Source organism: Carcharodon carcharias, chromosome 15 (genome assembly GCF_017639515.1).
Source record: "Carcharodon carcharias isolate sCarCar2 chromosome 15, sCarCar2.pri, whole genome shotgun sequence".
In the NCBI taxonomy this organism is placed as follows: Eukaryota; Metazoa; Chordata; class Chondrichthyes; order Lamniformes; family Lamnidae; genus Carcharodon; species Carcharodon carcharias.
Genome location: NC_054481.1, coordinates 81,054,704 through 81,064,282, shown reverse-complemented (window position 1 = coordinate 81,064,282; position 9,579 = coordinate 81,054,704).

The following is a 9,579-nucleotide window of genomic DNA, read 5'->3' as shown; positions in this document are numbered from 1 at the left end:
AGGAGTGACCACCACACAGTCATTGTGGAGACGAACCCCGTCTTCGCATTGAGGATACCCTCCATTGTGTTGTGTAGCATTACCATCGCGATAAATGGGATGGACTTCAAACAAATCTAGCAACTCAAGGTTGGGAAACCATGAAGCGCTGTGGGCCATCAGCAGCAGCAGAATTGTATTCAACCACAATCATAACCTCATGGCCTGGCACATCCCCCACTCTACCATACACCAAACCAGGGGATCAACCCTGGGTCAATGGAGAGTGCAGGAGGGCATGCCAGGACCAGCACCAGGCATACCTAAAAATGAGTTATCAACCTGGTGAAGCTATAACACAGGACTTGCCTGCCAAACAGCATAATCAGCAAATTATAGACAGAGCTAAGTGCTCCCACAACCAACAGATCAGATCTAAGCTCTGCAGTCCTGCCACATCTGGTCATGAATGGTGGTGGACAATTAAACAACTCACTGGAGGAGGAGGCTCCATAAATATCTCCATCTTCAATGATGGAGGAGCTCAGCACATCAGCGCAAAAGATAAGGTTGAAGCATTTGCTACAATCTTCAGCCAGAAATGCCAAGTGGATGATTCATCTTGGCTTCTTCCAGAGGTCCCCACCATCACAGATGCCAGTCTTTAGCTAATTTGATTCACTCCATGTGATATCAAGAAATGGCTGAAGACACTGGATCCTGCCAAGGCTATTGGCCCTGACAACATTCCAGCAATAGTACTGAAGGCTTGTGCTCCAGGACTTGCTGTGCCCCTAGACAAGCTGTTTCAGTACAGCTACAACACTGGCATCTACCCGGCTATGTGAAAAATTGCCCAGGTATGTCCTGTACGCAAAAAGCAGGACAAATCCAACCCGGCCAATTACCACCCCATCAGTCAGCTCTCAATCATCAGTAAATTAATGGAAGGGATCATCAACAGTGCCATCAAGTGGCACTTGCTTAGATATAACCTGCTCTCTGATGCTCAGTTTGGGTGCCGCCAGGGCGACTCAGCTCCTGACCTTATTACAGTCTTGGTTCAAACATGAACAAAAGAGCTGATCTCCTGAGGTGAGGTGAGAGTGCCTTCCCTTGACATCAAGGCAGCATTTGACCAAGTGTAGCATCAAGGAGCCCTAGCAAAACTGGAGTCAATGGGAATCAGGGGGAAAACTCTCCGCTGGTTAGAGTCATATCTAGCACAAAGGAAGATGGTTGTGGTTGTTGGAGGTCAGTCATCTCAGTCCCAGGACATCACTGCAGGAATTCCTCAGGGTAGTGTTCTAGGCCCAACTATCTTCAGCTGCTTCATCAATGACCTTCCCTCCATCACATAGTGAGAAGTAGAAATGTTCACTGATGATTGCACAATGTTCAGCAACATTCGCAACTCCTCAGATACTGAAGCAGTCCATGTCCAAATACAGCAAGACCTGGACAATATCCAGGCTTGGGCTGACAAGTGGCAAGTAACATTTGTGCCACACAAGTGTCAGGCAATGACCATCTCCAACAAGAGAGAATCTAATCATTGCACCTTGACATTCAATGGCATTACCATCACTAATCCCACACTTTCAACATCCTAGTGGTTACCATTGACCAGAAACTGAACTGGACTAACCATAAAAATACTGTGGCTACAAGAGCCGGTCACAGGCTAGGAATCCTGTGATGAGTAACTCACCTCCTGACTCCCCAAAGCCTGTCCACAATCTACAAATCGGGAGTGTGATGGAATACTCTCCACTTGCCTGGATGAGTGCAGCTCCAACAACACTGAAGGCACTGGACACCATCCAAGACAAAGCAGCCCACTTGATTGGCATCCCTTACACAAACATTCACTCCTTCCACCACCAATGCACAGTAGCAGCAGTGTGTACCATCTACAAGATGCAATGCAGGAATTCACCAAGACTCCTTAGACAGCACCTTCCAAACCCATGACCACTCCCATCTATAGGGACATGGGCAGCTAACACCTGGGAACACCACCACCTGGAAGTCCCCCTCCAAGTCACTCACCATCCTGACTTGGAAATATATCGCCGTTCCTGCACTGTCGCTGGGTGAAAGCCCTGGAACTCCCTTCCTAACAGCACTTTGGGTGTGCCTACACCACATGCACTGTAATGGTTCAAGAAGACAGCTCACCACCACCTTCTCAAGGGCAATTAGGAATGGGCATTAAATGCTGGCCTAGCCAGCGATGCTCACATCCCATATATTAATAAAATGAATCTGGTAAATGTGAACCAGAGCAAACTGATTCTTCCATGCATTGGAATACCAATCAGGATAAATTATATTGACAATGTAACAATCAAGGTTAGCATGCTTCACCCCATCTGAAAAATAGATGTAGATGATGAGAAAGGGTTCCGATAATTTCAGGCCTTGGGAACTAAAATCAAAAGAAAGGCTCAAAGCACAAACATTAACTGGAGGACAAAGTTTCATTGGAGACAAATACACTGAGTTTAATTTTTCTTTATGACACAAAAGGAAAGTTACTTATTTTGGCCTCTAGCCAGAGGGAACTTAAACTTTCTTGTGCAATTTTTCCCCTTTCACAGGAATATGTAACCCAAATAAATCTGATGTTGAATTACGGTCTCATATATCTTTTCAGGTTGATGTAAAAGATCCCAAGTCACTTTTTGATAAACAGCAGGGGATTTTGTCCAGTCTCCTGATCAATATTTATCCCTCAACCAACAGGACTAAAACAGCTAAACCTAGCCATGCTACTGCTTTAGTATTTTTTAGTAGAAGTATAGAATGATACAGCCCTGAAGGAAGCCTTTTGGGCCATCGTGCCTTTGCCACCTCCTACTTCTGGTTCTTTTGTCAATTACCTTCAATCTGTATCTTTTATTTACTGACCCTTCTGCCACTGGAACCAATTTCTGCTTATTTATTCTAGTCGCACTCTTAACCTTCTCTTCTCTAAGATGAAGAACTCAAACTTCTCTAATCGCTCCATCTCAATGAAGTCCTTTATCCCCAGTACATTCTAGTAGACTCTGTTTCAGTTCCCTGCAGGCCAAAGCACACAATGTATTCCAAGGCTCTTGCATGGTGAGAAGGTCGACAAGTACAACAACATGTGCAAGAATTTCCATCAGTTAGACAAGCTTAAGATCCAGGTTACAGAGCTTGAGCAGCAACTGGCATCACTGCTGTGAATCCATAAGAAATACATGGATAGCACATTTCTGGAGGCAGTCACCCAACAGTTAAGGGTGTGGAGACAAAGAGTGAATGGATGATCAGCAAACAGACAAGCAGGTCCAGGCAGGTAGTACAGGAGTCCCTGAGTGCTTCTCACTCACCAACTAGTATTCAGTCCTGATTAAAGTGATGTTTCATGAGGGAAATGCTGTCAGAGCCAAACCCAATGCACCATGCCTGGCTCGGAAGATCGGAAGAACAATAGTGATAGGAGTTTTAATAGTTATGGGAACAGGCAGGCATTTCTACGGCCTCAGATGTGAATCCAGGATGGTACGTTGCCTCCCTGGTGGCAAAGTCAATGATGTCACTAAGAAGCTGTAGAGCACCTTGGGAGGGTGAACAGCCAGCAGCATCAATATCAACAATAGAGGTAGGAAAAGGGATGAGGTCCTGCAGGCAGAAGCTAGGAAAGAACTTCAATGGTAGTAATCTTTGGATTACTCACAGTGTTATAGAAGGAGGAGGATAAAGCAGGATAAACTATGTGTGACTGGAGAGAAGGGACGGGATAGAGGACTCTGCATTCCAAGGATATTGGGACTGGTTCTGGGGGAGATGGGACCTGTTCTGGACACTTCAACAGAGGTGGGACCAATGTCCTTGCAGAGCAGACTCGTAGTGCTGTTGGGGAGGGTTTACACTAATTAGCAGGGGTATAGGAACCACAACATAATATTAGATAGTGAAAACAAGGCTCACTGAGAATTGGGTTAGACAGTTGTACTAAATTAAGAACTGGTAAGGTATTAGGTGGGGTCAGAGTAAGAGGGAGTACAATCAGATCTAAATTAGGCTTGTATGTGTGGAGTATGGTGAATAAGGTTAATCAGCTGCAGGTACTATTGGGAATATGATGTTATTGCAATAATGAAAATCTGGCTCAGTAAAGGACAGGACTGGGTACTAAACATTCCTAGACACAAGGGGCAGAACTTTCATGCTCCCACCACCCCCCCCCCCCCCCCCCCCGCCCCCCCCCCCCCCCACCCACCCTCCTTGGGGGGTTTAATTTTGGGCAGGCAGGGGAGCAATGAGGCAGGAGCTGAAAAATCAGTTTCCCACTGGTGTGAAATGATGGTGGGAACATGCGCACCCACCCATCATGGCAGGCCACCATTCCTGCCAGAGGCTGGCGGGAAACCATTTTTCATCCCACTAATTGGATGCAGATGAAGGCCGGACCAGAATTGCCCCTCCCGAGCGACTTTCCATTTTGCCAGCCAGTTTGGAACGTGCCTGGACTAATGTGGCATGCACGCGTCAGACCTACTGCAAGAAAGCCTGGGGCAGCTGCAGAGAGTGCAAGATGGAGGTCTCCAGCAACCGTGGACCCTGGAACACCACATGCAGCAGTGGGTGGGTGGAGCATCAACCAGGTGGATCACTCACTGCAGGAGGTGGATCTTTGAGCTGCTGGTGGACGGCTGCAGGAGTCATTGTTGGGCGGCGATGGTCTGTGCTGGGGGTTGGGGATTGGACAGGGAGGAGAGGAATGAAGAGGCGGGGTGGGTGTGGTGGCCTAGAGGGGTGTGGGGGTGGTTTGGGGTGGTAGGGGAAAGAGAGAGATGCTGCAGGGCCTGTGGATTAGAAGAGCTGGAATGGAGCAGGAGGCTGGGAAGGGAGTGTGGACAGGGGGTGTGCAGGTGTGAACAGGCATTGGGGGAGGAAAGAGGGAAAAGGGGTCTGTGATAGCAACTGATGGATTCTTGGGGGCATCCTGAACAAATTGGTGATAGGGAGTGTTGGTGAGGGTTAAAGGGGGCAATGGGAGCCGGTAGGGTGGGAGGGGAGGGTTCGGCAATGACAGGTGAAGGGGCACTGAGGGTGGTTGGAGGGGAGACGGAAGGAGAAGCAGATTCTGGGGGTCTGCAGAATGAAAGAGGGCAGATCTACTGTCACAGGGATGGGCTCGTTTGGAAAGTAGGGGATGTGAATATTCAACTGGATGATGGGGGCGGGTTGAAGGGAAGGTTAAATGTTAAAGGGAGGATCAATGGTTATGGGGTGTTTGAGGGTGTAGGTCATGGGGGGAGGGTTAAAGGTATTGGACTGCACATTGAAGATAACAACTACCATGCCTGCTCGCAACTATGCAAAGCCTCATGGTAGAGGATGACCTTGGTGGCCATCCACTGGAGACCCAAGGCCTGGCTTACTTTGGCTGCCCTGCTGTGGGGCAGCTGCTCTGTCTGTGGTCACAGAGGACCAAGCTGAAGGGGTCACAGGCAAGGAGGATTTGGAAGGGCTGCACACAGGGCCAGACACACTCAGAGAGTCCTGAGCGGGGGTCCCGGGGTGTCCAACAGCCGCTCCTCCTCCCTTTGGGTGCCTGAAGGCCCCTGTCTAACTCCTTGAGGGGAAGGGGTACCTGGAGGGAGATTGAGGTGCCTTGTCCCCCTCTCGCATAGCCACTGTGAAAGTTCACCCATGGCTACAGCGATGGAATGAAGGTCTGTATACATGTCTGGCAGAATCTGCTGGGCCAGGTTCTCCATGATGTCCGCCACCCTCCCCACGGAGACCTCAATGCGTGCAAATGTCAGCATCACTTCACAAGAGAGCAGATAGGCAGCCTCCTCCACCTCATGTGCCACTCTGCTGAGGGCCTCTGATACCTCTGCCTGATGTTCCCCTGCCTCTTGCAGCTTCCCCAGCATCTCACACACGGTCCATCCTAGAGGCTTGTCATCTGACTTGGACGTTGGAGATGCTTCTTCCCCAGCATTCCTCCAAGTGTCGCTGAGCTTGGCTGACCCTGACTCCTGCTGTGGACATGTTTCTGTGCGGTGACCATCAGAATGTGAGACCCTGCCTGAATTACATCTAATACCCAGTGTCTCTGTGCTGGTGGATGGTGCAGGTAGCTGCTGTGATGCCTCTGGTGCACTTTCTTCCTCCTCCCCAATGTCCTCAGTCCTCTGTGAGCTGGAGGAACTACTGGACATGGTCTCCTCTTGTTCTCTTCCCCTCTTCCTGCTGGCACCTGTAAGTGAGAAAGGAAAGAGCGAGTGACTGAATGAGTTGCCTCCAACATGGAGGAATGTGTGACCCTCAGGTTTCTAAGTGACTAGATTTTGCCTGGATGCTCATCTGATGAGGCCGCCCGCCAACCTCTTCATCACTGCAGGCTCAGTCCGGTTCCTCCCTGCCAGCTGGGCTGGGCTGCCCACTCCTCAAACTCAGTGAAGTCAGGCCGACCCCCTCCCATCTTCGCTCTCTCTCTCCTGTTGTGCTTCATCTTTTCCTACCCAAAGAGTGATGGGGTTGAGAGCAATTGGGTTTCAGGTAACTTTCACATGCTTCCACTCTTACAAATAACCCATTGGGTTGTGTGCCATCTGATTGATGCACTGCAGGTTGTCCACAAGGGTTCTGGGGCAGCAACCTCCAGATCAGTGGGTCCGTGTAGATTAGAGGAGTGAGGCTCACAGAGGCTATGTCATTACAGGTGCCTGCTGGTGCCCTCAATGCCTAATGCTCTTCTCACCAGCCCCTCCCAGACCGCATCGGGAGCTCTCTGTCTTGAAGGGTGAGGGACCCACAGTGGCCTCTCCACCTGCAGACTAGATGGACTGCACTGGGGCCATGAGGCTTTATCAGGTTGAGTAGCTCGTTTATGCATGGGCTGCATAATGGTGCTCTTGCCACTGAGGCCCATGTCCCCTGTACCATTCAGTGAGGTGAGGGTGAGCAGTTGAGGTCATTTACTGTGGCGGCGTGGATGAGGTAATTCACACATTTCCAGCACTGCAGGGCAGTCTTCTGATAGAGGCCCAGGGCACTGACCATCCTGGAAACTTCCTCCTATGCCACATTGGTCTGATGGTTCAGCCTCCTCCTTCCATTCTCTGGGTACAGGATGCCCCACCTGGCCTCCATACGTTCAACAGGACTTCCAGGGATGTGTCACTGAATCTGAGGTCCAGAGTTTATTTGTTCACAGGATGTGGGCATTGCTGCCCAGGCCAGCATTTATTGCCCATCCCTAATTGCCCATGTTCAGAGGTCACTTAAGACTCAACCACATTGCTGTGGGTCTGGAGTCAAATATAGGCCAGACCAGGTAAGGGCAGCAGATTTCCTTCGCTAAAGGACATTAGTGAACCAGATGGGTTTTTACAACAATCGGCAATGGTTTTGTGGTCACCATCAGACTTGAAATTCCAGACTTTTACTGAATTCAAATTTCACCATCTGCCATTGTGGAATTCAAATCCGGGCCCCCAGATCATTACCCTGGGTCGCTGGGATATTAGTCCAGTGACAATACCACTGCCTCCCCCTTCTCCTCCTTCAGTGGTGGCTAAATTGATGTCCTGGTACCTTTTAAATATGGTGGCCAGACATGATGGAGGGGTGCATGCCATCCAGCCCTCTCCACCGTGCAAAACACTGGGAAACCCCCAACTGCATAATTAATTCAACCAGCATCGCTTGATGCAGTGCAAATTCCCACCAGCCTCCATGGCCAGTGGAATGGAAAATCCCATTCAAGGTGTTCAGGAAAAAGAAGGAAGGAAAGAAAGGAGGAGGGGTGACAGTACTGATTAGAGTAATATTACATCGATGGAGAGGGAGGATGTCCTAGAGGGGCCAAGAACAGGATCGATTTAGTTAGCACTAAGAAACAATAGAGGTAACATTCCACTACAGGGTGTTTTCTATCGGTCTCCAACTAGTTGTAAAGATACAGAGGAACAAATTCACAAAGAGGGAGGAGAGTATCTAAAGAGTATTCAGGAAAATTTTCTAGATCTATTTGTTAACAGTCCAGAGTCATTTAACTGTACCAGAACAATGGCTGCCTTTAAAGAGGAGATAGTTTGGAAGAGATAGCTTCCAAGATATGGGAAGTGAGAGAGATTTTCCAACATTTCAGCAAGAATTTCAATGGAAGGTACATTTGGTGGTACATTCCCAGGAAGAAGAAAGGTAGGGGAAACAAAACCAGAGCTTCCTGGATGATGAAAGAGATGAGAGAGTAAGGTGAAGCAAACAAAAATGGTGGGTATGATAGAAGAAAACAACTAAGACAACAACTGCTTCTGAAATCAAATGACAGTTTGCTAACTATGTACAAATCAGCACTTACTCTGGAGAAGAACTACAACTGATTGTTGACGTATTCATGGAAGCCTGCAACAGCATTAGCCCTAAACACCACAAAGACCAAAATCCTCTACCAGCCCACACCAAGTGTACTAATTCCATTAAAACTCTTGGTAAAATGTTAGAAAATCTCTCCCACTTCCCATATCTTGGAAGCTATCTGTCCCAAAAAGCTGACATTGATGGAGATGTACACTGCCGAATCCAATGTGCTAACTCAGCCAAAATTAAATTATATATTTGAGTTTACTAGAATTGTGATATCAGACCCAAAACTAAATTCAAAGTCTATCGTAGTTCTCCTCAAGCTTCTCCACGGTGCTGAAACATAACTTATAGACACCATATCAAGGCCCTGGAAAAACCTTATCAATGCTGTCTTGGAAGGACCTTGAGAATCAACTGGGAGGAGAAAAAAACAAACATGAGTGTCCCCTGAGTCATAGAAATGCCAAAAATAGAGACCATGGTAACTTACACCAGCCAAGGTGAACGGAACATGTCATCAGATTGTCCAACTCTAGATTGCATGTACAAGTGCTCTACTCAGATTTAAACCAGCAAGCCCATTAACATTGGAGACAAAGGAAAAGTTTAAAAGACAATCTGAAAGCCCCCATGAAGATCTGATCTATTAACATCAACACATTGTGACAAAAATGGTGATTCATCATCAAAAATGGTCTCAAGACCTTCCAATCAACAAGGGCAGCCACTGAGAGAGAACAGCCAGAGAGAAACAGAGAGAGCAGCTGGTCACGTCAACAATTCATCACCATCTCTATCGACTAAGAACCAATGTCCTCACTGTGGGAGAGGCTGCCAGGTTAAGATTGGGCTCATAAGCCACCTGTGATCCCACTGTAAACTCTGATATCTCACTTAAAACCAGCCATCTGAAAAAAAAAATTCATCCTGGACACGAGGGATAGCCAATAGAGTTATGGAAAAGGACAAAGATAGTATGGACTGGAACCAGCTACTTGGGCCCTCCTGAAATACTGAAAAGCTCAGTTTAACTTCACAGTCCATTTTCTGTTTGAAGCGTGTTAATTTTGTACTCGTTGACGTTAATATGTTGTCAAACTGAATCCATTTACCTGCAGGCAGGCCTGTGGTCAGTGACAGGTTTCATTGAGCACTTTACACATAAACGTGGTTTAAGATTCTATCTCCTTTTTTAAAAGGAGCTGAGTTTTGCTATCGACTTGTAATAATGCCGCAAAT